The sequence below is a fragment of the Mixophyes fleayi genome, chromosome 1 (assembly GCF_038048845.1).
Source record: "Mixophyes fleayi isolate aMixFle1 chromosome 1, aMixFle1.hap1, whole genome shotgun sequence".
Classification (NCBI taxonomy): Eukaryota; Metazoa; Chordata; class Amphibia; order Anura; family Limnodynastidae; genus Mixophyes; species Mixophyes fleayi.
Window position 1 is genome coordinate 425,323,254 of NC_134402.1, and position 25,942 is coordinate 425,349,195.

Genomic DNA, 25,942 nt, shown 5'->3' on the forward strand with positions numbered 1-25,942 from the left:
CTGGGGCCTTCACTGTTAAGCTTCAAACAGGGTAAAAAAATATTTCTATAGGTAAATTTTCATCTAAGGACTAGCCTCTGTATAGTATATGTACTAATGAATACAAGTATCCTTATCTGCTTTGCAACCTAGCGAAATATATTCCTACGCCGTCGCGCCCCCCTACTAGGACCTCTATTGCTCCTCCGTTTCACAGCAACAAATGAAAATGATGGATGGGGGTGAGCAGTTTGTGGGTTGTCACTATAGATTGGCTTTATATACTTATTCTAGACCAGTTATCATATTGGAAATCTGCACATTCTTTTTATTCTAATAACAAGACTGTAGTAGGTCTATTTATACTCTAGCTACCAGATTGGGGGTTTGCTTTACATACTAGCCACTGTTATAGGCTCTGCTTTGTATACTAGCTATCAGAGAGGAATTCCTGTAGGCACTAGAGTAAGGCGTGGGGCAGGCGAGAGAGAGAGAGAGAGAGAAACACTATTAGGAATATAGAGATTTTTCAGAGGTTTGGATGCCTTGGTAAAACTGCTATAGCAGCATTTGGTAACATGTTAGTAGATACTACTAATATTAAAATGTTATTAGTTACTTCTAATTATTTCAGTAGAGGCTGTAAAGAATCTGGGCCTGAGTCATTAAGGAAAGTAAGGCAAACAAAGGAGTAAATGTTCTCTGGGACAAACCATGTTACAATTCAAGGGGTGAAAATTAGATTATTATTTAGCAGATAAGTTAAATATTGGCTCTTTTTACATGTAACATACAAATACTTGATAACTTTATTTTTACACTGAAATTTAAAGTGGATCTAGGACATGCACTACCCAAACTATAAATCTGTCCACACATTTTAAATTTACCTCCCCCTCCAGTGCACAATGCAACATGGTTTTGCCCAAAGTTACTCCTTTTTTATGCTTTGCTCTCCTTAATGACTCAGGCCCTCTGTATTTTACACGTGATGAATCCGTGTTCCCAGAATATGTAGTATTCCTGCTTGTAAATGTATTTAATATTCTTTATGAACTATTAAAGTTTAAAACTGAAAATTAAATGGAACATAATAAATAAAATACAATATATGAATGCATACCAAAAATTAAATTCTATTTGTTCATTATTTTTCATTATGCATTATTTGATTACTTTCATCATCTATATTACATTAGGACTTATGATTCCACAATTTATTCTTTTCATAGAAGGACAGCAACACCAGAATTATACCTTTGTATTAATTTGTGTATATTCAACACTGAGAGATCATGCATTTAAACAAGCTGCATATTAGATCCTATATTTTGCAGGACAGTCCCATTTGGCGGTGATGATGAGGGGAAGGCCTCGTGGGAAAGGAGCATGGCTTTGCCCAAAATAGTCACACTTTGAATGGATCAGGGAAGTGGCCTAATTTCTTCTAAATTTCCAATCTGGAATGCTGTATTTTGGAAAGACCAAGCTTAATGTCACAGAATACAATGGAGTTATGAATGTATCGGGGAATGTTGATCTCATATATTTAAAATGTAATGGTATAGACAAGGGAATGATATATATGTATATAATAATTAAACGCATTGTTAGCAGCTGAAAAAATATGCTGTTACAAGTTAACCCGTGCATGATACTCATGCATTCTAGTCAAATCAAGCTACTTAAGGTGTTAAAAAGGTTCTTGTCATGCATTTGGGCATAGCCCAGGCCTCCTCAGGGGAAGAGCGTTACTTCCTGACGCAAGGGCCCTTTTTTAACGTGGTTTTGTCCACATGTCACCACCACATCATTTTTCTCCATCACCTCATCCTTCATCTTCATCGCCACATCCTTCATCAAGCTACTTAAGGTGTTAAAAACTCCCCACTGTCACCCCCGGCAACCACCAACCACTCCCAACTGTCACTTCTCCTTCAACAAATATATAGGTCAGTGTATAACTCTGCCCAGCAGGTGGCGCTGCAGCTTGTTTTTTTTTTTTTCATACACGCCACTAGGCATTTATATAGTAGATAGTGTAACTAAAAAAGAAATAGAAATTTGAATATCAACCTGGAGAATTCAGTATTAACATTCTGGATTGAGAAAAAGTATAAAAAGTACAATAATTTAATGTAAAACAGAAATCCTGCATATATGTTGACAATGTCGTCGTACTCTATTTATGTGTGTTTCCCCAACAGTTGAGGAAAAGAGTAGTGGAGGTCACTTGCAAAGTGTAAATGCAGCTCTACCAGCCGTGCTCCTGGATTTCCGCCAGTGTATATAGGTTTGTGGAGATAGATGGACGCTTCTTGGAGGAGTTGAAGAGGTGACGGGCAGAAGGGAGGAGCTGGTCTAAGTGAAGGTGTTCTTAACAATGTACAAAGTAGAAACACTTATGTGCCTTGTGCAGAAACAAGACTTAATTTTGCAGAGCCAGATTATTTTAATAAGCTAACGAGGTGCAGTGAGCACATTTTCAGTGGTTTCCTTGTCACACAGCCCCCCCCCCATCGCTCTTTTGTAGTGTCACACAGCTACTTTTGCGCCAACACAACAATTTTACAGGTAAGCACAAAGATTTGGGGGCCAAGAGTGGAGAAGTGGAGAAGGATAGATGCACCTTAATATGCGCTGCGTACCCCAGTGTCTCTGGTTAGTTTTTTAAACAAGCGCCACTGCATTGTATCTAAAGTGAGTTTTAACAGTTTTTTGGTTTTGTTTAAATGTATTTGTACTTAGACCAGGATAGTATTTGTGGAGACACCGACAGTTCTTTATGTAAATATAGGCAGAGTATATATTATATACACACACTGCTCTCAGTCATACTAATGGTCCTCTTTGATCACTGACCTCTGTCTTCACTTCTGTCTCCCTTCTTCCTCCCCAGTTAATGGGATTCCAGTTGTAGAATTGTCAGCAAAACAATACAGCAAGTAATCAGTGTTATACTTTAATATATCGGCTGTATTTATTCTTTAGGCTACCTCATTGGTTACCTCTTCCTCTCATCCTTTCTTCCCTCTTCCTCCTTTGGGCTGTGCCACAATGTCCTCATGTCACCTGTGTGTCTTCGGTAGACCTGCCCTCCCATTTAGATTGTAAGCTCCTTTGAGCAGGGCTCTCTCTCCTTCTGTTTCCACCACTTTTAACTTTGCTCTCCATCTACTCTGCCCACCTCCTTCTTGGGCTTTCTGCCCACTGACTCCTGTCTTGCTTTTCTCTGCACCTTTTCTTTGGCTCTTACCTGTTAGCTGCGCCCACACTCTTGGGCACTGCCTTCCCGCTTGTGCTGAATATCCCTCACCCTTTCCTATTAGCTGGGCTATGACTTATCTGAGTTACAGTGATACTTGTTTATTATAGCATACTGTACTACCTTGTACTGTCCTATTGTTTGTATGTGTACGGCGCTGCGGGCATTTTGTGGCGCCCTATAAATAAAAAATAATAATAATAATAATAATAATAAGCAGCGAGCTTAGGGTGAAAAGGGGTCTGGCACAGGAGATCAGTGGGTGAATGTTACTGATCTTTTTCTCTAGACTGCATTTCTGCCCTAAGTACTGGCTCCTGAATGGTAAATGCAAAGTACGTCACTGATTACAATGCAGCACGACACTGTATCATTGTGCTTAGCATTCAGCAGCTAGAGAACACATGCAGACGCAGACCCATGGGTCATACAGACATGCAGTATCACTTAGTGCCCTCTCTGCTCAGTGCAGATTGCCTGTTACCTCCGTGCCGAGTAGGACCCATCGTGATAAGATATTGATGTTAGAAGCTCCCAGGCAATCCAAAGCGCATTAACACTTTACTTTTAGTTTAGTTGGTCCTCAATCTGCTTTTTAGACCTTAGACAAGGATGCTTTTCCCTTATGATGATGGGAAGATTAGATAAGGGAGGCCTCTTATTCCCTCTGATGGGAGAGAGTATTTATTTTGCATAGGAAAATATTTAATACATCAAACAGTATATTAGGGAGCAATATTCATATTTTCCATGTGGTTCAATATTTGTGTAGTCTTGTGATTAGGATTTCGTTTTCAAAGAAAGACTCGTGAGTCCTCCTGTGTCACATATGATCTATCACTGATTGTCTTTATTTGTAAAACCGAATAAATGTCTCTTAGGGTTTATAGTGTTGGGTCAAAGTATTTTGGTAAACAAGGAAAGATGTCAAACTGTACCCCCTGCAACAGGTGACCTAGATTAATGTTTTCTTTCTTTTAATAATAAGTGTGGGGAAAGTAGGCTTTAGAAAAGTTATATTCAAACCACAGCGCAAACTGCTCCTTGTGGACCCCTTGCAAATGCCCAGGGCTGTCGCTAACTAACCAATATGGTGTGAATTCCCTCTGATTGGTCAGAGAGTGATATAAACAATCTGATTGGTTAGTAGTGGTTGGTTGATACAACGTGTTTCATTGATAAAATGTGTTGTGGGTTCACAGAATATTTAGTTGTGTGCAAATGCTCTTAATTGCTGCCCCAGTAAAATTAGTCTGCACCTGCTTTGTGGGTTAGGGTGTCCAGATGGAGGTTGGGGCAATGTCCAGTATACTACCATTTTAGGATAACTCTCTTCATTGTTTCCACTTTTATGTTTTTCTCCTAAAATACAGCTCGGTTTAGAATAATTATAACTATTTTTTGCAAAGAGCAGAAATGCTCCGTGGTCTCCTATATACCAGAGAATTCTCCTGTAAAAGTGCTCTCTCCACCCCTTCAATCTCATTTACCAAAAAAAAATCTCACTACGTGGACGTTAAATGAGGCACATGAGTGCACCCAGCCTGCGTTTAGTTAGGAGCGTCACCTTCCGCAAATCTGAACCTGAAAAATCGTGCAAACCCACACGAACCACCGTTCTGACACGTAGACTCCGCAAAGGCCAGTGCACATAAAATTGCGCAGCTTGGCACGAAAATAAACGCATGATTACGTAAAACGTGACCACAGTTCTGCATTTTCATATGTAATCCTTTGTGTTTAAAGTTTAGTTTGATTTTTACTGACCTATCGGCAAAAATAGAGTTATTTTGTCTCTTACACACTTTACTATTACACATCAATAAATGCTCAACCTAAAAGGGCAGGATTAGCACCGGTGTTTGAACCAGTTTTTATTTATCGTTTCTCTGAAAGTGTTATTTGAGTCTCCCAGGGTGATAGCGCATTTCAGTCTGCTGGAACAGCCGCACAGAAACTCGGAATATCACACTATGATTCCATATTCCCCATGGCTTTCAATAATTATTAGAACAAATCTCTTCACTAATGCAATCTATTTTTCTTAACTTAGTTTCTGTCCTGGTTTTGTCTGATTTAGGCTTCTATTTAAATGCACTTCCTAAGCAAATGTAGAGCACACTTTTATGGATGCAAACATCTCTGCTGCCCTCTGTTGGACAGACCTCAGAAATCACAAACTGACTTGGTGAAGATGTTCTATATATACGGTACTGTAGCACTCAACTTGAATTTAACCAGTGCATGTATTCACATTGTTCTAAATAATAAATAATAATAATACTAAACAATATTTTTTTTAGAATCTAACATTATCGGATATGCTTCTGATCCCAAAAAAATAAAATAATATACATTATTTATCAGCAGTATTTTGTTTTATTTTCCTTTAAATGTTAAATGCATATCTAGCTATTTCTTTGACAACTCTCGCTTGCTTTCATTTATTATATTAATAGTAATAATAATTATAATATATTATCTTATTTAGTTTATTATTTTCCATGCATTACAATACACCTGTGAAAAATACTGAACAAATGATGTTATCTTGATTACTGGGTATGTTCTGTTAATTAAATTAAGCCAAAGGGGCAAATGCACAACTTTTTTTGGAAGAGACAAGTGATTGATAGGTAGCATCAGGGACAAATGAAATTGTATATTGGAAGGAGAAACATGTTTCATGGGCAACATAGGATTTTCAAAGGCAAGCGGAAGGTGACTAGTTTCACCTTTGCTTTTGTTAAATGTAAAGTGACACACTTGTCATCTTCACATAGCCATAGCATACATATAATATACACAAAGCGTTCCAAACTTCATATGTGCATAGTCTTGCCCAGTACAGATGAGACTATCCTAGAAATGTATACAAGACACAGTGGTCAGAAATAATTAAAAAATGATATTTGTGAAAGGGCCTACATTGCCACCTGCTGGCCACAAGCAGTACTCCAGTAGCACTATTTTGCCAAAAGGCAAGAAACACCTTTTACACCAAAATTCTGTTCCTAAGTACTTGTGTAAAAGCCTTACCCACGTGTGTCACATGACACACTTTTAAGTGTTCCTTTGTCTATCTATGTGCAGGTTGCTTATAGGGAGGAGTGAACAGGATTCAAGTAACTTGTGCACAGATTCAAAGGATAGTAGAACAGATTGTGCATGAAGGTCAGTACACATAGTGGAAACATAGATAAGGAGCCTAAGATTTTTTTGTGGGAGTCTCAGACTGCAAAGTTTTATATTTAGTTTTTTCCTCTTAATGTCCAATGCTCATTTTATCAACTGTAAGAAAAAACATTGTTTAAAAAGAATATGGCAACCAACATGGTATTGATATTTACTTGGACTAATAGTTATGCACTGTTACCAGTAGAATATGTAACGCATCACTAATTTTTATTTATTGGCTATATGATTAGATGCATATATTGAGGGGATAGGTATTAAATACTTTGCAACCCTTTGGACTTCCTTCAGCAGATCGGATTTCTGACTATTCCATTGCAACTGTTTCATTAGCTCTCAGCTGTGAATGCTGAACAGGGTCTTCCCTGGAAGCAGAAGAGGAAGGGCATGTCCTTCTCTTGTAGGATGGGAAGGTAAATAACAATGTATACTAATACAATCTGATTATTTCTTATATTCTGTAACTGTTCATTATAATCGAGAAGTAAAATTGCCAAGATCTGTGTCTGTCTGATTGTTGCATCAAATGTTCTGAAGACCTTTAAGTTATTATCGTTTCCCTATTCTCCCCCTTCTGAATTCACGCTCTCATCTACATCTTTCTCATTCCTTCACTGTAATTAAAAATATCCTGACTCCCTTTCGGCTCAGATTGAATTTAATGATTATGGCTCCATATACACCAAGTGCTTGTGATAAAACTAATGATGGAAGTGGGGCGGTATTATATACAGGCCCTTCTCCCCATTTCCTTTGCTTGCAGAGCATGTGAGTATAAGCTGGTAATGGATTGTGTCCTTTGGGCGGTGGTGGATGATGCGGGGAGTAGCGGGGACATTAAGGGCATTAAGGGTATTAAGGGCATTATAAACAAAAAATGGGAACAGTTGGTGCTCAACTTATAAGACAACTTAAGGAAAGAAAATAAGAGAAAACAATTGTTCATATATAACAGATGATAAAATCATATACAATGCAAACTTATTGAATGATCACAAAACCGTATGATGTTTCATGGAGCAACAAGCTGCCCACTGCTTAATTGCAACTGTCCAATATTGAAATAGAACCGTGACCAAACCGATAATGTTAGTCCATACTCCAACAGAATGTAAGCAGTGTGGTGATCTAAGTGTACATCATCATCATCATCATCAGTTATTTATATAGCACCACTAATTCCACAGCGCTGTACAGAGAACTCACTCACATCAGTCCCTGTCCCATTGGAGCGTACAGTCTAAATTCCCTAACACACACACAGACACACAGACAGAGAGAGACAGACTAGGGTCAATTTTGATAGCAGCCAATTAACCTACTAGTATGCTTTTGGAGTGTTGGAGGAAACCAGAGCCCCCGGAGGAAACCCACACAAACACAGGGATAACATACAAACTCCACACAGATAAAGCCATGGTTGGGAATTTAACTCATGACCCCAGTGCTGTGAGGCAGAAGTGCTAACCACTAAGCCACTAGTGTCTTACTATCCTGGCCAATGTTATTATTAGGGCAGCAATATAACACGACGAGGAAGACTGGAATTTCTACCAGAGAATACAGCAATACTATGCACACTTTAAATTTTAAATAATGAAGTGTATAATCAGTGCTGAATTTACATTGTAGATGCACTGAAGGCCCTTGTCGTAACATTAGGGAACCACGACCTGAATAGGTTGGATCATCACTGTGGTGTGTCTAACCATTCTGATGCACTCTTCCCGCCCATCTCATCCCCTATACAAATGACTGTAAACTTTTGTATATAACTTGAGTGCATATTAAAAGACAAATATTGTCTTTTTAAAGCATTGTTATATGTGCCATGAAGAAATTTGGCACTTTTTTTTAAGGATTACCCTTAATTTTGCTTTGCCTCAAATCTTTCTGCCTATGACAGCTGCCTCAGGTTACCTTATTATCACAGTTAAATGGTTGGATTATGAGTAAAGACTAACAAAGTTTGACATAAAATGAGTGAGACTTTAGTCAATGTAGGTATTAGCTACTCTAAAGCTGGTACTGATGTCTATGGACTGGCCTGCGCTACACACCAACTCCCAGTATGATGGGCCAGCCAGTACCCAGCATGCTTTGCTATCCAATATGTCTTGTTTACATTAACCCCAAGCGTTATCTGCCAATCAACAGCCAGCATAGCATGCTGGGAACCTTGTTCAATAACAGCTGGGGAGCCATACTGTCAGCATAGGTCAAGGGACAGCTATAATTTGTTGCTATATGTGAAATAAGTCGACTTCTTCAAATATTCCTGTAAAAGTCTTCGATGAAGGTGAGGAGAAATATTTGACAGCACTGTGAGGGCCAAGATTAGGTCATGATAACAAGTCAATTAGATGGTCAAGGGGTTAAAGGTAAAATTTGAATTAGTAGGTGTTAATTTTAGTCAGCTAGCCAGACTGTTGGAACACAGAGGTGCTAATAGCCTGCAGCTGTTCACAGATCTGCAAAAACTGTAAACGGAGAACTACCCGGAGAAGAAGAAAAGGAAAATGATATAAGGTAGTTGTCTATTTAATCCCTCAGAGTGTTTGAAACACAAAGCAGATGTGGGGTTTCTGATACTGACCCATGGTAGGTGTTCTGAAAATTGCAATACGACTCAAGTGATAACAAATTTCCATCTATTTGAGACGTTTATTAGATATAGAACATGGATAGTTCCCATCACATTTAAAGCTGCCTGCGTGGTTTGTTATGCTATTGTTATATAACATATGCACTGTAAAATGCAGATTTATTGGAATGAATGAAAAAATAACACTGGAACCTTGTGTATATGTCCTACATAAAATACTGAGGTTTAAGTAAGCACAGTTTTAACTCAAGGCTTATTCTTATTTATAGAGAGTTGGGCATGTTTACAAAGCAAGTATGTGAATTAATTCATTTTTATACCTATCACTCCACTCTGCTTTATATGTATAATTATTGGGTATGCTGGGAAGTTTATTGTCTATGCCACTTGAGCAGTGGGTGAGGCAAGGACATAATTTGGATGATAGACCATGCCCTCGTCATAAGACAGGTGAAACATGTTATAGAATAAGCATACATATAGAGGCTGTTGACTTTGACATTGAAGTGGTGATGCTCCGGTCATACCTTACAATCTCCTCTCCTCCTAACTTGTCATCATAATGTCCAGTGTCTTTCAATTAACTAGCTGTGGGCAGCTATTGAATATTATGCCTGTATGAGGTGTATTGTCCAGCGAACTATCCCTTTACTGTTGAATGTTGCAGGATATGTTGTAGGATAAGGGCAAGGTGCTTGTTTGGTGGACATTAACACAAGTTATTTTTATGGTTCTAATTAATGTGGTACTTTCCACTGTTTTTCTAACTTTTTGCACCATTACCTCTGCTGACATTTTATAAATATCATGTAACAGGGGGTTATTCTACCGCACCAACTATAGGATTCTTACCCAGTCTAGTAGGAAAATATTCTTGAGTAGTGTATACTATTTAGTTATATATCATATAAATCAATTTAGCTGGGGTGCTACCTGGAAACAAAACAATATCATAGGTAGGAAGAGGAAAGAACAGAAGTTTCTTTATTTAGGTGCACAGAATCCTCTATAATTAGTTATTCTACTACATATATGTAGTAGAATAACTAATTATACAGGATTCTGTGCACCTAAATAAAGAAACTTCTGTTCTTTCCTCTTCCTACCTATTTTATAAATATCACCCAGCATATGTCATAAATTATTTTACAAATGCAGACTTATTCTTTATCAACAATCTCAAGAGTGAAATTAAATAATTGGTATATTGGTATGGTGTGTGTGCGTACACCACCCTCCTCCCCAATACAGCTCACGCAGCCTAGGAGAGGTGTGACTGTGCAGAACAATAGGAAGTCATTGGTGTATGTAATCACTTTAATGTGACTCAGATGGGTTGATGTATAGGCAGCCACATCCACTCTGTCCATAGCCACTGCTGTGCCCCTAATGATTAGCCAGTGGTGGAAGGCCCGGTTATTTTGCACTCACCCCGCCCTCCTCTAGCACTGACATTCAATGCTGAAAGAAAGTGAACTTCAAACATTCAAGCTCATAGTTTTGTTTTTGCTTTTTATTCCTTTATATGTCAGTCATTGTTCGTCTTAACCAGTTAATGCGGGGTTGTATATTAAGCATATGAATACCAAGTAACAAGCAGTGAAAGAAGCGTTAAGCATCAAAAATAATTCACATAATAACAATGATAATAGTAATAACTATGCTGAAGGCTCTAATTGTGCAGGAAGGATAAGCCTAGCTGCCCTGCCATTTCTTTGTTGGGGGCTGGGTCATAAAAATGGCCCATAGCTTAGTTCTAATTGTAAAAGTCTGTGTCATAAAGTAGCCTCTCACGTGTGCCCTTTTGGAGAGTTGTTTTCAACGCCACCACATGCAGTGTGGATTTGCCCATAAAGAAAACACAGATTTCTTGCCCCATCCATAGCAGTTATATCTTTGACTGGTCCCCTGGAGGCAATGGTGGATGGAGTGATCAAGATGCTATTCTGGAATATTTATTGTGCATTTGTTTGTAACATTAATTTATGTTTCAACTTTAGTTTTAGGCTTTGTACACATGAGTATTATTTTAGAGCATAATGTTACCAAGTCTATTAGACACGCTCTGAAAATCTGTGAATAATGTATTCTGTATGGACTTGTAAACACACACTGTAACATGCATTTGTATTGCTTTGCATCAACTTCACCAGTAGCTGCAGCATTCTGAAGTGTCAAATATGCATTGAAACCTTGGCTTGAAACACCCTGGTCGTACAATTTCCAGTAGCTCATCAATCATAGCCGTAGTCATCTGGGTAAAATAATGAGATTACTTCTGCATGGACATGAGAAGAAGTGGCCATTGTTGAGGTGAAGAGACACCAATGAGTGAACCCAGAACTTCTAGCTTCTTGCTCACTCTTATAAATGCCTCCTTCTATCTATCACCACCTTCACAGCAATCAAATGTAACACAAGACTTCTTATGGGGTAAAAAATTATCTTGCTATGACAGGAAACACAAAAAACTATTCTCCAAAAACAATTTCTCTACATTTTGCCAATAAACCATTTCCTGATATCCAGAATTCCACATTATGGGCCTGATTCATTAAGGTGCACAAAAGCAACGTATTGTGCGCTTTAAAACAAACAAATGTAAATCGTGCATGCGCTTGTCAATATCGTCGCTGTAGACTGGTTTTAGCGGCTCTGTAGGAAGCATTTTTCTCAGAGTTGCTGACATGCCAAGAGAAGCTTGCTGCCCTCATGTTTGTAAGTGAATGAGACTTCAACATTCTCCTCACTGAATGGCTCTCAGGCCAAATGTGGGCGTAGGCACGTAAGTCATGGATCCCTTCTATACCATATCTAAAATGGCTGATTTCCTCTCACCTGTCCTTAATGGAGCATCTGTCATGTAATCACAATAGGGGGCTGTAACAAGGCAATTACACACAACCAATAGCAGAGGAGAACGCTGCTGCATAGACTATATAAAGTTGGAGAGGCAATCATTGTGCCTTGCCAACTACTGTTGGTGTGTTGGTTTATATTGGATATATTGAGACTGATACTGCTCATTTGTAGGGTTTTGGGATGTTGATCTTGATTTGTTTCTGGTGAGCACAAGGACCTATGGTGGACATATTAGTGTTGTATGTATAGTGGAAGACCTTTTGACAATAACTGTGTTATTTCCCCGTTTAGGAATGGTTTTGGGATGCCTGAAGAAGAGATGCCTGGCACAAGCCAATTCTCATCAACAACCGCAACTAACCGTAGGCACCCAGCCTGAGGTTGAAGTGCTGGTTGAGCTAGTGGTGGAAACAGCTGGTAGTTATCTCTCCAGAGGGCAAGAATCGGTGAGTGAACACAGTTATGGTTTTTTTATATATTTTCTCTTGTAAATTATTATATTGTGTTCTGCATACCTAGTTCACTTCTTCTGATATTTTCCACCAAAAAAAAACATTGTCCAAGGCATGGGAATACCAAGACCAACACCTTTCATAAACATAGAAACTTTAACATTAACAATCTAACATTGCAACCTTTGTAAGTCTTAAAATAAGGAATATGGGCTGTGTTGCATTCGGTTATTATTGTGTGACCTCTAGGCCCAATACATTTATATCTATATGTATTTATGCAGAAGAGTTTGAAACTTGTTTTTGCCAGTATAAATTGTAATATTCTCCACTTTGAACATTTCACACAGGTGCATGACTTTAAGCGTTGCCTCAAGCACAAGCTGAGAGACCACCGCAGGCAAACTAGGGAGACAGGCGGTGGTCCCACCATGGCCTCAGTCCCATGGAGACCACAGCATTGGCCTGCATTGATGATAAGTTGGTGCAAGACATGGGGTGCATTGATACCGGAGATAGCACCCCCCTCCCAATGACACCACTGCCCCCCAGAGGTAATTTTAAGATCCATTACATGCATAAACTATTCAAATGACTAACAGTTTTACAAAGAAATATAAACACTCCAAACAACAATATAAATATGAAAGGCTTTTAGAAAAATACATTTGCTTTTTTTAAATTAAATTGTCAATTAGAAAACAAACAAACCACTAAAACCTATCGCCTTATACTGCAACCGAGCCAGTCTATTGGATAACCTGTCTTCAAGATAACTGTGTATTTTCAGAGAAAATCCCTTAAAATTAAATTGATACATAGCTAAAATTCCCATTAAGACAGATATGTGCATTTTGCACTTTATTCAGATTGTCCAGTCATTTGGTGTAATTGTTGATCTACAAGACACACTTGACAACAAAAAACTACACATGTCACATGTGAACAGACTAATGTACTGTGCAGTGTCCACACATTCAGCAAACCAATTCAAAATTGTATACAAAACAGAAATTAGGCAGTAGTGCTGTATTCAGATATGAAAACTAGGCAACGGTCGGGACGCTCTCTCTCTGTAGCACGGCACCCCGGCATCCAGGGCAGCCGGGCGCGTGCCCAAATTAGGTAAATGTGCCTCAGGTGGCTGATTACTCCTGCTGTGCCCAAACATTTTTCTTTGGTCCATACTGGTATTTAAGGCAGGAAGGGGCAAGCCTCCCTGCCAGTTATAGTCCCTGCTTCCTAGCACACTTCCCCTGTTTTATTGCTGTTCCTGATCTCTATATTGCTGTTGCCGAACTTTGCCTGGATACTGATGTTGTTGATATACCTGTGACCCTCACACCTTTGCTTGAATTTAGACGCTGTCGAATTGCCTGTGACCTTTTGACCTCTTGCCTGGACTCTGTCGCTGCTGTATTGCCTGTGACCCTGAAACCTTTGCCGGGACCTTCTCTCCACCTCTGTGTTAAACACCTATGTTCTCAGATTATCAGCTCCTACTACTAGAGAACAAGACCTGGGGGCATCTGAGTACCTGTGCACGCATCTAGCTCTACGGGAAAGATGGCTGCTATAGGCGAAGACCTCTGAAGCGGTTCTAAGAGTTGATACCTGGGGCTTGAGCCCTAACAAGAACAATCGAATTTGAGGGGGAATGTACTTTAGTCCAGCACAGTGGAGAATATTCTCCGTGTTGGGCAAGGTGCTGAAACCACTCGAAGTAGTCACCTGTGAAGTTAGTTCAGACACTGTTAGCTTGAGTCAAGTGATTCCCCTAATTAGACTTTTGGAAAAGCAGCAAGAGAAATTGAAGGAAGAGATGAAACAAACCAATTCCGCTAACTATGTAGAACTTGTAGATCAAGTACTTTAATCGCTTCGCCAGGAACCAAGAGTGTTCAACATCTTGAAATTGGATCACTACATTTTGGCAACTGTGCATGATCCTAGGTTGAAGAGCTATGTCTTCTATTTCTTTTCAACTGGCCCAGATCTCAAGAGATGCAATGAGCTCATGGTCAGCAAGTTGATAGCTCAATTGGTACATGACACAACGACTCATCCTTCCTTACTTCCTTTGGTAACTGCTGCTAGGAAAAAACTTAGCTTTCCCAAGACACCCAGTGGTGATGCAGATCAGTCAGCACAATATTTTGACATTTGGTCTGGTGTAAAATAATTGCCCAAAAATCGTGACAGCTCTGTCGTAAAATGAACTACAAATTCCACGGGAAAGGCCATTATCAGCAATTACATCAAAGTACAGAGACTTCTGTAATGGTGGATTCCAGAGGGGATGAATTAGTATTGTGTGAGGATGATGTACACACTGATGAAGGCGAGGATGATGACAGTGTAGATTGCAGGTGCTGGGATCTAGCTGAGAGACGGGAGCTAGTTGATGCTGGTATGCTTGTTAATATTTCGGTAGAATGGCATGTTGACAATTTTATGTTTTTCTACAGTAAACTTTCACCTTTATTAGAGAGGTATTTTTTTCTTTAAAAAGGTACAAGTTTTTTTTTACATTTTTGTTTCCCTGACTTTGCACTTGAACATAGGCTTTAGAACATGATGTAGAGGGATTAGTATCATCATGACTGAGACTGGAGAGTGACAAGCACAATGTGACTGAAGACTGGAGAGTGACAAGAACAATGTGACTGGAGTATGGAGAGTGAGCGATGGCCCCGTAGAATGTCACTGGAGACCTTTAAGAACTCTGACAGCCATATTATTAGAATTTCTGTTTCAGCACTGAACCCTGTCACCTCTCTTGTTTCTGTGTGAGCTATGGCACAGTAGAATGTCACTGGAGACTTTTAAGAACACTGACAGCCCTATTATTACAACCCTATTGTTACAATTTCTGTTTTCACTGAACCCTGCCATCTCTCCTGTTTCTGTGTGAGCTAAGACACAGTAGAATGCCACTGGAGACTTTTAAGAACACTGACAGCTCTATTATTAGAATTTCTGTTTCAGCACGGAACCCAACCACCTCTCCTGTTTCTGGGCTATGGCACAGTAGAATGTGACTGGAGACTTTGAAAAACACTGCCACCCCTCCTCTTTCTGTTCTAGCTATGACCCTGCCCAACTGCACTGGAGACTGCCAACAACCCTGATACCCCTTCTGTGTCTCTCTGTGAAATGGGGCAGGATCTTTGTGGAGGATGGTATTTATAGAATCCAAAATTCACGAGATCCCACGACAATGACATTTCAGTTCCAAGGGCATCCAAAAGTACTCAGATCGGCTATTTTCGGGTGGGCTTGGTTTTCCGAAAACCTCTCTAGTCTATTCAAAGATGTAAAACTGCTACATTCTGTCAAATAAGTCTGCTCTGGAGAAGAAATACTGATATGGACTTTATCTTCTGTATTTCAGGACATAGATTTTGGCCCTTGTCTTTTGTATTAAAAATTATGAGACCAGAAATATTTTTCCTTATTTTACCTCAAGCCTGTAACCTTTCAATGCAACATAAAAGTGCTTATTTCTTGTATGTTCTACGTCCACATCTTTGCACTAAATAACACTGAAATTAAATTAAAACCACAGGTAAAGCGGCTAAAACAAAAAAGAGGGGTTGGCTTTTACATCTTATGTAAATAGCTATTTATAAGCTGACTCTGGTCACAATGGCTCTGCTTAGTCCCCTGAATATGGTTGTGTTAAGAACAATGTAGATGTGATCCTCAACTACTAGAACTGTTTTTTGAGAACTTGTGTTCCACAGTTGCTATCCGGAACAAGATCAGGTAGCTGTTGATGTACAATTGCCCAGTGTAGTGGACAGAACATGGTAGGAGGTATCGAGACAATTTAATGTTATAGTTCTGTAAAGTGAGAATTAGACTGGCAAGGGTTAATGCAGATAACAGACAGACCGAAGTCAAGGGTAGGAGAACACCGCAGTTCCTTTAGACAACCAAGGGTCAGGGCAGGTAGAGATATATATGCAGATCTGTTAAACAAGCCGAGGTGAGGAGTAGGAGAATACAGAAAACCCTTAGAACAATCTGGGTCAAACACAGAGATCAGAACAAGTCAGGATATCAGGCACACTAGATCAAGCAGGAACTATCCCTAGCATTGGTATGATGACAGAAAGAGGTTTATAAAGGGAGCACCAATCAGAAACTGCAGGATGATTAGTTGCATGAGTGCAGCAGTAATTGCACAGCTGACACTACCAGACTGGTAGCTGAAGAGATGCTGGTTGCTATTTACCAGCTGAAACACTGAGATGCCAGCTGCATAGCCAGAGAGAATGCTAATGTGCTTTCTAGCCAACAGTTCAGAACGCAACAGCTGAACCTTAAGGGCGGGTACCGGCCTTGTGTTGTTTAGCACAAGAGGATATTTGAATGACTGTATATTCTACTCAGATGGCATTTCTAATTAATTGGTCCCTTCTTGACCTAGAGCATTTTAGTGTGCATTTATAGATTCTCAGCACCGAGATGATTTCCTGAACTTTACAGTAAGACCATCTAAAGATCTCAATGGAATGACACATGTCAGGATAAAGAGATAATTGATAAAGCTGGATGTTTTGTACAAGAGCCCACACACATTTAATAAAGTGCATGAGTAATAACTGCCAAGAAATATGTGTCACAGTAGAGGGATGTTAGAGCCAAAACTCACCCAGTGCGTAGGGTTCATAGATGACAAAGTTACAGGACAATAGGGAAGATGTACCAGTATTTTTACTGTCTACCAGCAAGGTAGGGGACTAACACCCAGTATCCCTACTCCTGTAGGCTCACTGGGCTTTCAGATACATGAGTTCTCTTGATGGAGAGGACAGTTCAAGATATCCACACAGCAAGGTAATAAATGTACAGCACAACAGTTCAATAGCACAAAGTCACAAACACACATGGTAGAAGCCTTAATTTTAACACCAGTCGACCAATACATTACCCTCCAGTTCCTAAAATGTACCACAATGTGAGGCTCCAACCAGGGTGGGTACCAAATATCTTGAATATGCTGGATTGGGCAAAAGTCATAAAGAGTGTCACTCTTCTTTACCTGTGCCCTCGTCTATCTCCAGCTGGGTGTACACCTGGATGTCTGCTAGGGTACCTTATTGAACAATAGGCACATCATCATAGTAACAAAGAAGAGTATTCTCCTTGAAGAACAGAACCTCCCAGTTAACCACTTACATGATTTTCCTACAGTAATGAAGCGCCAGCTGTTCTCAGCTTCCTGTTTGGGAAAGAAAGAGAGGGGATATGGAGGAGGAAAGGTTCTGTCATACTTTAAATATCTGGTCCCAGACCCTGACAGATGTAGTTTACCTGGCTACATTTGAGAACGGAAGAATGCAATTATCGTTTACATTGATTATCAATATAATAGCCAACAGTATAACATCACAGTAGATTTATTTCCCCATGCCCAATATCAATGAAAGGAATTTGTGTACCCTGTTCTTGTAATACAAATAAAGTTCAAGGGATGAACTTTGGTACATCAGTCTGTCAGTTGCATATGGAACCTTAAATCCATGTCTACTGGTAATCCAATTTACAGGCTCTATTCCATACGCTCCTTTCCAAAGTGCAATAGGTCTTATATAGAGAGTAGAGACTGGTCACTATGGAATGGAACAATTCCGTTCCTGAACCGGTGACACTAGCAGGTTATACAAAACCTAAAAGTGAACGAATATTGGGGAAATGCACTTGTCGTGGACAGGTCTGCAAATTATAAAAATCAAATGCACCAGTGTGTGAAGTGAGAGGAGATGTCCAAAAGATGCTGAATCCAGCGAGATGAATGTCCATGGAGATATGCCTGCACTTGGGTTGACATCTCAATCTCATCACATTAGGCAAAGCTTTACTCTACTGGAGATGAGAGAAATACTCATTAGTTTTAGTTCGCTACAAAACTAACCTCACTGACAAGTGTCGGATCTCATTGTTGCTGCAGAGCTGGGATCACCCCCACAGCAAAAGTGAGACCCAGTACAATGCAAGGCACATACAGTCAGACATGGAAGAGAGATAATACAGTAACATTTCTGCTCCTGAGTAACCATGTATCTATTCTGCTTCCCACGAACCGCAAAAAAGTGTCCTTTTACAAGAGTTCTATATTGATTTTGCTATGCAATTATGTTTTCATGTTGTGCATATATTAAAATGCAAAGTTGCATTTGATAAAAAGTAATATTTGGAATATTTCCTTTTGAAGCGCTTCACTTGCCCCTAATTATCATAAGAAAAATACTGAGGCTACACAATAATTTAAAACATTACCTTTTATACAAAATGAATGAACACCTAATTAATTCCAGCACATACTCATTAAACCTGGATAGCAATATAAATCCTTGTTGTCATACACTCAGTGGCAGTTTACTAAACTATTTATATTGTTACTACTGTATCTCTCTGTTTTATAACTGATCTGTGACACTTAATTTGCTGAACAATTATTTTACCAATGAATTAACAAATATTGATTTTATTTAGGAGCATTAAGCTACCCTACATGTCAGTAATACAAGCACATAATGGGATTGTCCATTGCCCTTTCCTGATGCTTTGCTGCACTTGTATACACTGACAATGTTTGGCATCCAGAATGTCCATTTGATCCGTGTCAATGCGAGTAAGAATATTCATCATGGTCCATTAATTTTAATTCTATGCTTCCATTACCTTTACCCTGAGTATTTCCATTTAGATCTATCTTATACTTGTGCATTTCTGATTTGCTTTCTGGTGCAGACAGACTGACTTTTTTCCTATAGAAAAAGAAGACATTAAAAAAAGGAGTTTATATTTACCACAGTCCTCAGGTTTGCCTAGTCAAGTTTCCAAATTTGGCCTTAAGCGTCCTATCCCAACTACACCATAGCAAAATTAATTGACCGCCGTTCTCTCAGCTCTATTCATTGGCTATAAATTATGCAAAATGCTATTCAACCATGGAATAGCAGTCATTTAGGGCTAAATTTACTAAGGGTTTGAAAAAGTGGGGATGTTGCCTATAGAAACCAATCAGATTCTAGCTTTCATATATTTAGTACCTTCTACAAAATGACAGCTAGAATCTGATTGGTTGCTATAGGCAACATCCCTACTTTTTCAAACCCGCAGCTTAGTAAATCTAGCCCCTAGTCTTAATTTCACCCATCTATACCAATAACCTGACTTGTTTATACTTAGATAATTGTTAAGCATTGTTAGGTCTGCCAACAACTTAAATAGTTATAATCTATACAATTGTATTTAGAAAACTGGAATTTTAAAATGAATTCCTTTGAGTCTGCTGGCCCAAAATATTGCTGCTCCAGGTTTCCTCATTTTTGGCCGAGGGCTGTCTGTGTCAGATGTTTTCTATAACAAAAATGCTCAAAAGCATTTGTAAAGGTTTTTTACAATCCCCCAAAATATCCATTTTAGAACTTGGGATGCTGAGGCCATCCCTTTTAGCCCAAACATTATTAGTGATGTTGTTATTTTCCCCAGAGTATTAGGCCAGGGGTGCCAGACTTTTGGACTCAGTGATCTATTTTAAACACAAATAATCTGTCGCGTTGAACCACAATATATCATGTAGAATTTATTATATCAACTAGGGGCAATGAAATCTAAAATAACATCAAACATATATTTTTTATTTTTTCCTTTATTAAAAGTGTCAACTTTTTTCTGTTTGAAGGCTTCAATATCTCAATTTAAGAATTATAAAAAGTATACATTATCTATCTTTATGTTATATACAGTTTAGTGTGCCACTGCGGATGTCCCTGTGACATATAGAGATCAGAGTGGCTGTGGTACTCTGGGACAGACAGACTGTGCTGTATACAACCAGAATCTCTTACCTGGCAGCAGGGCTAGACATCCGTGTGGACAGATGAGTGTCCCATTGAGAACAGGAACAATCGCAAAGTGAAGCTGTGAGCCGTGAGATGCCAGAGGGAGTATCTGCTTAAGGGTGGTTCAGGTGTGAGGACATCTCAGGAAATTGCAGGAGTTAAGCTGGGTACAGACTATTGCATTTTACTTTGGACACAATTTCACCAATGACTGAAAGTCTCTATGATCATGCAGATACATGTGTACACACCTACACAATATACCTTCATCTCTCATAACCATCTGCTAAAAAGATTGTGACTCTGTACATTCTACAGATATCTGCCTACACTGCTGGTCGTGAGTGCATACACACTTCCACATTTCTCGACATTGTTCCATCGTTGATCGTGATCTTTAGGAAGTTGAAAACTAAATCAAACGACACGATGTGCTTTGGTACGATAAAACATGATCGTGGGAGCGTACACTCTCTTGCAATATCTGACAAAACAGTCTCTTATCGTGTGATCTGCATGATAAATCAGTGTGTATGCAGTTTTATTGTATCCTACAACCTTGAATTCGGAAGTAATCAGGGCCATCTTTTCCATTGGGCACGATGGGCAGCTGCCCGGGGGCCCCACGGACAAGGGCACGGCTCTTAATGAGAATAAATAATCCTGCAGAACATTAGAACCTGCAAAAAAACCTTCAAGGGTCACTGAGCAAGTACATCTATCTATCTCTATCTCTATATATCTATATCTATATCTGTATCTGTATACATCTATATATCTATATCTATGTCTATATCTAGGAGCCCCGGTGCACTGCTTTGCCCGGGGGCCCATAATGTTGTTAAGATGGCCCTGGAAGTAATCACTATAACCGGCAAATATTAGGCGCATGAGCCGGCATCTTAAAAACGGCACATGCCAATGCAATTCAGTGCCCATGAATCCAACAATTAACAGTACACTTGATTAACTTTTGACTGATTGACCAAACTAGTGGCCACGAACTATACATGGATATATATATCTACGATACAATAGTACAACCATTCAAATTGAACCATTGAGCTACTGGATGTTCTGATCCTTTAACTGAGCATGTACATGGACCAAGCTGTATGTTGAGCAGAATTCCATATGACACAATTGTGCCCAGCTCAGCATATCCTCTTACTAAGCTATGATACAGTGGAACACCAATGTATCTCAGTAAAAACCCTATTGCCAAATTCAAAGATTTTCCCCAGTTCTCTTGTATTTGATGGTGTGTTATTTATATTCTATGGTGATAACAGGACAAACTTCTATTCCAAATGTTCCCTCGGCCTGCGGCTGTATATGTGTTGTAACATTTTGATTTATTTAATTTTTTACTGCCCAGCCTAATAAATAGTGAGTGTATTATATTTATCACATGTTTATATTTTAATCAGCCATTTAAACTAATCCTATCCTACTCCTAAACTAATCCTATAGTATGTTATTGCTAAGCCTAACTCCCTTTTTTCAGATAGGGCTTTCAATAAGTAGTCTTTATTTTATGGGTATGAAATAGGAAAAAGAAGGCAAAATTGTAAAGAAAATTGCACTTTTCCTGAATAAGTCCCATAGTTACTTTTTTCAAAATTAAAGCAACTACTACAAAATGTTACCATCAGCAGCAAATGCAGGATTTCAAGGTTTACATGGGAAGCCTATTGAACTGGTGGTAATTGTACGCCGTAATACCCATTCTGTTATTGACATCTCAGGATGGAGACAACAGATATATATGATTTGAAAACTATTTATTGTTTGAATAAAGCATTTTGAATGAAATGAAGGTTTTAATTTATATATATATATATATATATATATATATATATATATATATACATAGATATATATTGTGAGAAAGTACACCATTCACAGGAATCGGACACAGGTATGTTGAACCATTTAGCTGTTTATTAGCATTTGTCAGGATGGTAAAACAGCTCCAATGCTGGTACAGCAATCATATCCAGTAACAGTACATGAAAATCCCCACAACCTACATCTGGCTAGACATTACTTCCCTGTCTACTCGCCAGCCACTTACTGGCATCGGTGGTGCCACCCACACATACAGTCAGTGTCTTTACCCTCCACCCCAGCACTACAACAAATCACAGCAAACCAATCACACCCATGTGGAACACCTGTGTGTGTGTGTGCTAAGAGGGGAACCTAGGGACAACTTAACCCTGTCTGCTGCAGACTAACTGTGTTCCTACCTTTCCTATCTGTGGCAAATATCCCTCCTTGCCACAATATATATATATATATATATATATATATATATATATATATATATGTGTGTATATATGTGTGTATATATATATATATATATATATATATATATATATTAACAGATTGGATCTATGTTTTCCACTTTAACTTATTTTTTTTTACATTATTGTAAAGTAAAGCCCCATGTAGTTAGCATACTTTACTGTTATAAAACATCTACTTATCACTGGAGTCCCTATTGATAAATAGGCCCCAATGTCTCTAATTTAGTTTATAGCATACTAACAGCCATTGACCTCTCAGCAGACATACTGTCGTCCGTGTAGTGGGGATATAAGGAGCGCCATCTCTGCTGTATTACATTCAGGCTGCGTCACGTGAAGGGGATATATTCACATATGCACCCATTTCTTTCTCACTGAAAGTTTCAGCATACCGTGCAGTTGCTGATTCAGGATGTTTTGATTTGCGTGAAAGGGGGTTAAGCAACATGAAAACCCCCTAAGTGCGCACCTATAGCACAGATGTAATGAGAGGGCAAAAGGAGACAGTTATACGCACAAAGTGGTGGAATGTAAAGGGGCAGACACCCACAATGTAGAGGCAGAGATGGACAATCACAAGAAGAGGTGGGAGAGGCAGAGAAACACACATGGGAAGATAGAGGCACTCAGATAGGAATACAGAGATGGACATAAATACATAAAGGGGAGAGAGCTATGTACACGAAACAAAGGGGAGCACACATGGGGTCACAGAGGGAGAGAGAGTAGTACACATGCAAAATTAGAGAAAGAGAGACAACACAGTGATAGAGGAAGCTGGTAGAGACAGACACACGGGAGGAGGGAGGAGTAAGAGACCCGGACACACAGTAGACACAAACATAGGGGGAGACAGGAGTCAGGAGGTGAAAAATTGTAAGTGAAGACAATCAGCTGCTCAGCTGCTGTAGAGGATCTACTCTGTTTACTAACACACATGGACCATAGTAGGGAGGAAGGGGGATTCCCTTCCCTTTTCACATTATCCCTTCACTTTCACTCTTCTTTTGATGCAGTGGGACAGCCACGAACTGCTTTCTCTGTTTCCGCAGGGCTGTCAGTAGTGTCCATGCCCAGCAATAATAGATTGCATGGACCCTACATTCCCAAGGTAAAAGGAGAGGGACAGACAGATTCCTTGGTTCGCACAGTTTTGTTTTTTGTTAAGGAAGGAAAAATACAGCTTTCCAGCAGTCCCATAAAGTCAAGGCATATAATGAGGTGCCATTGACACTGGGATGCAGGCTTAAATGTTTTGTTAAAAATATGAACTAATACCTCATGCTTTCATTTTGCTAGATACACACAGATATGCTGTGTTAAGGATAAACGCTGACAAAAACTATCTTTTTGTTTTGTATCCATAAAGTCAATGGACTGCAAGACTACAGGTGATACCAGCAGTATGACGGTCTAACTAGCTGCCTTTTTGAGACCTTGGATGAGAGCTAGGCAGGGCCGGTGCTAGGTTTCTGGGCACCCTAGGCAAAGCTTCAGCCTACCGCCCCCCCAATACCCTCGACCCACATTCATAAACTCATCAAGAAGAGAACTGAAAGCTTCAAATATAATAAAGGTATTTTTTTAGTGTGAACTTATTGGGAGTATAACATCCTTCTATATCACTTTTACATTTCTGAGTATTTTGAGTATAAGTGGACATGAGTATAGTATATGAGTATAGGTTTTGGTTTATGGTTGTTTATTTAAGACTAAAGTTAGGATCTCACCTAAAAATTCAAAATTAATGTATACTGCCTGTCAGGCAGTCACAAAGCTGGTGCCGCAACTGCTGCTGTTCAAGGACTACATTACATAGGCACCATCAGGTCTGACTTAAGTCTTTAGGGAGCCCAAAGCACACTCAGACAGGTGGGGGGTTCCTATTGTCTAGTAAGAGTTGCATACATTCAAAGGGGGGCGCCATTCATGGGCAGGGGGACACGGGCACAAATGGGCAGATGGACACAGGCATACATGGGTAGGCGGATACTGGCGCACATGGGCAGGATGGAACAGGCACCCATGGGCAGGAGGAGGACAGGCACACATGGGCAGAGGGAGGACAGGCACACATGGGCAGAGGGAGGACAGGCACACATGGGCAGAGGGAGGACAGTCACACATGGGCAGAGGGGGGGCAGGCTAGTGTGGGTGTCATTCTGCATACAAATCTCCTTACCTTACACTCCAAGGATCTCCATTGTCGTAGTCCAAGGGGCTGAACAGAGCTGCTCCTTTTTCACAGCAATTCTGAGCAGTGCTGCTACCACAGCACCAACCCAGCCGGGCTCTCAGTTCTCTGGGCTGCATTCAGGCTGCAGCTGAATGTACAAAGGAAGGAGGTTCATGGGGTGCACTTCCTGCACAGTCAATCATGCTTCCACTGGAGTCTGTTTCTGCAGCTGCCTCCGACAGATCAATGGGCGATGCGGCTGCAGCGGAACCCCTGCAGCCACTAACACCTGGAGCACCTGCATATCACCCTGGCCACGAGTAGCCTGCGAGTAGCTATCCGAGGGTGAGTGAGGCCCTGGACACCATTGCTCCTTCAGGACCTCCTCCGTGGGCGGAGAATAACTGTGTAGAAGTGAAGGGGAGGGCGCCTTACTCCGCAGCTGTGCAATAAGTCATAGAATGACTCAATTGCTGATCCAGGTCAATTCATAAGATGCGCTGCGGCTAACGGCAAATAGGTCATTTTAATCATGTCCGCAGCTGACGTTAGCATTGAGGGACATTGTTAACTATTATATCTGGCTTGAGTGGCGCCCCCCAGAGCACGGCGCCATAGGCAGCTGCCTAAGGTTGCCTAATGGAAGCACCGGCCCTGGAGCTAGGCTGTCATCAACATCAGCTTTGGGATTGCTAGAGTGCTCATCCTCTACTCCCACTAGAATCAGCTATCTAGCATAAACTGCTATACAGTGCCACAACTTTTGAGTGCAAGTTCAACTGGGGTCTATCACCTGACTGCCCTGCATCAGCACCTAATACATACAGAAAACTATGTAAAACTGCATTCCTTTAACAGATTCTGTCATCTGCAGCTAAAGACAGGTACAACAATACATATTTTGTTGGATTACCCTGTGGTCTGTCTTGTATAAAATAAAATAAACAAGATGGTTGAAACGACTATATTTTTCAGAATAGACTTGTCCCTCTTTATATTGACCAATGAGCTGATTTACACTGGTCAGCGGTTGGAACTAGAATTAACAAAGATTGTAGAATGAAATAAGTTTGATGTAAGAATATCATTTCACATAGGGTGTGTTTGACTCAACAATCTTCATACACGTGATTGACAGGAGCCTCACATCACTGCTCTGTAATGTTGCTAAACGTTTCCCTAGCCCCTCACACTTTATATTTGCCTGCAATAAGGACACCCAGGGGTTGGTTGAGCT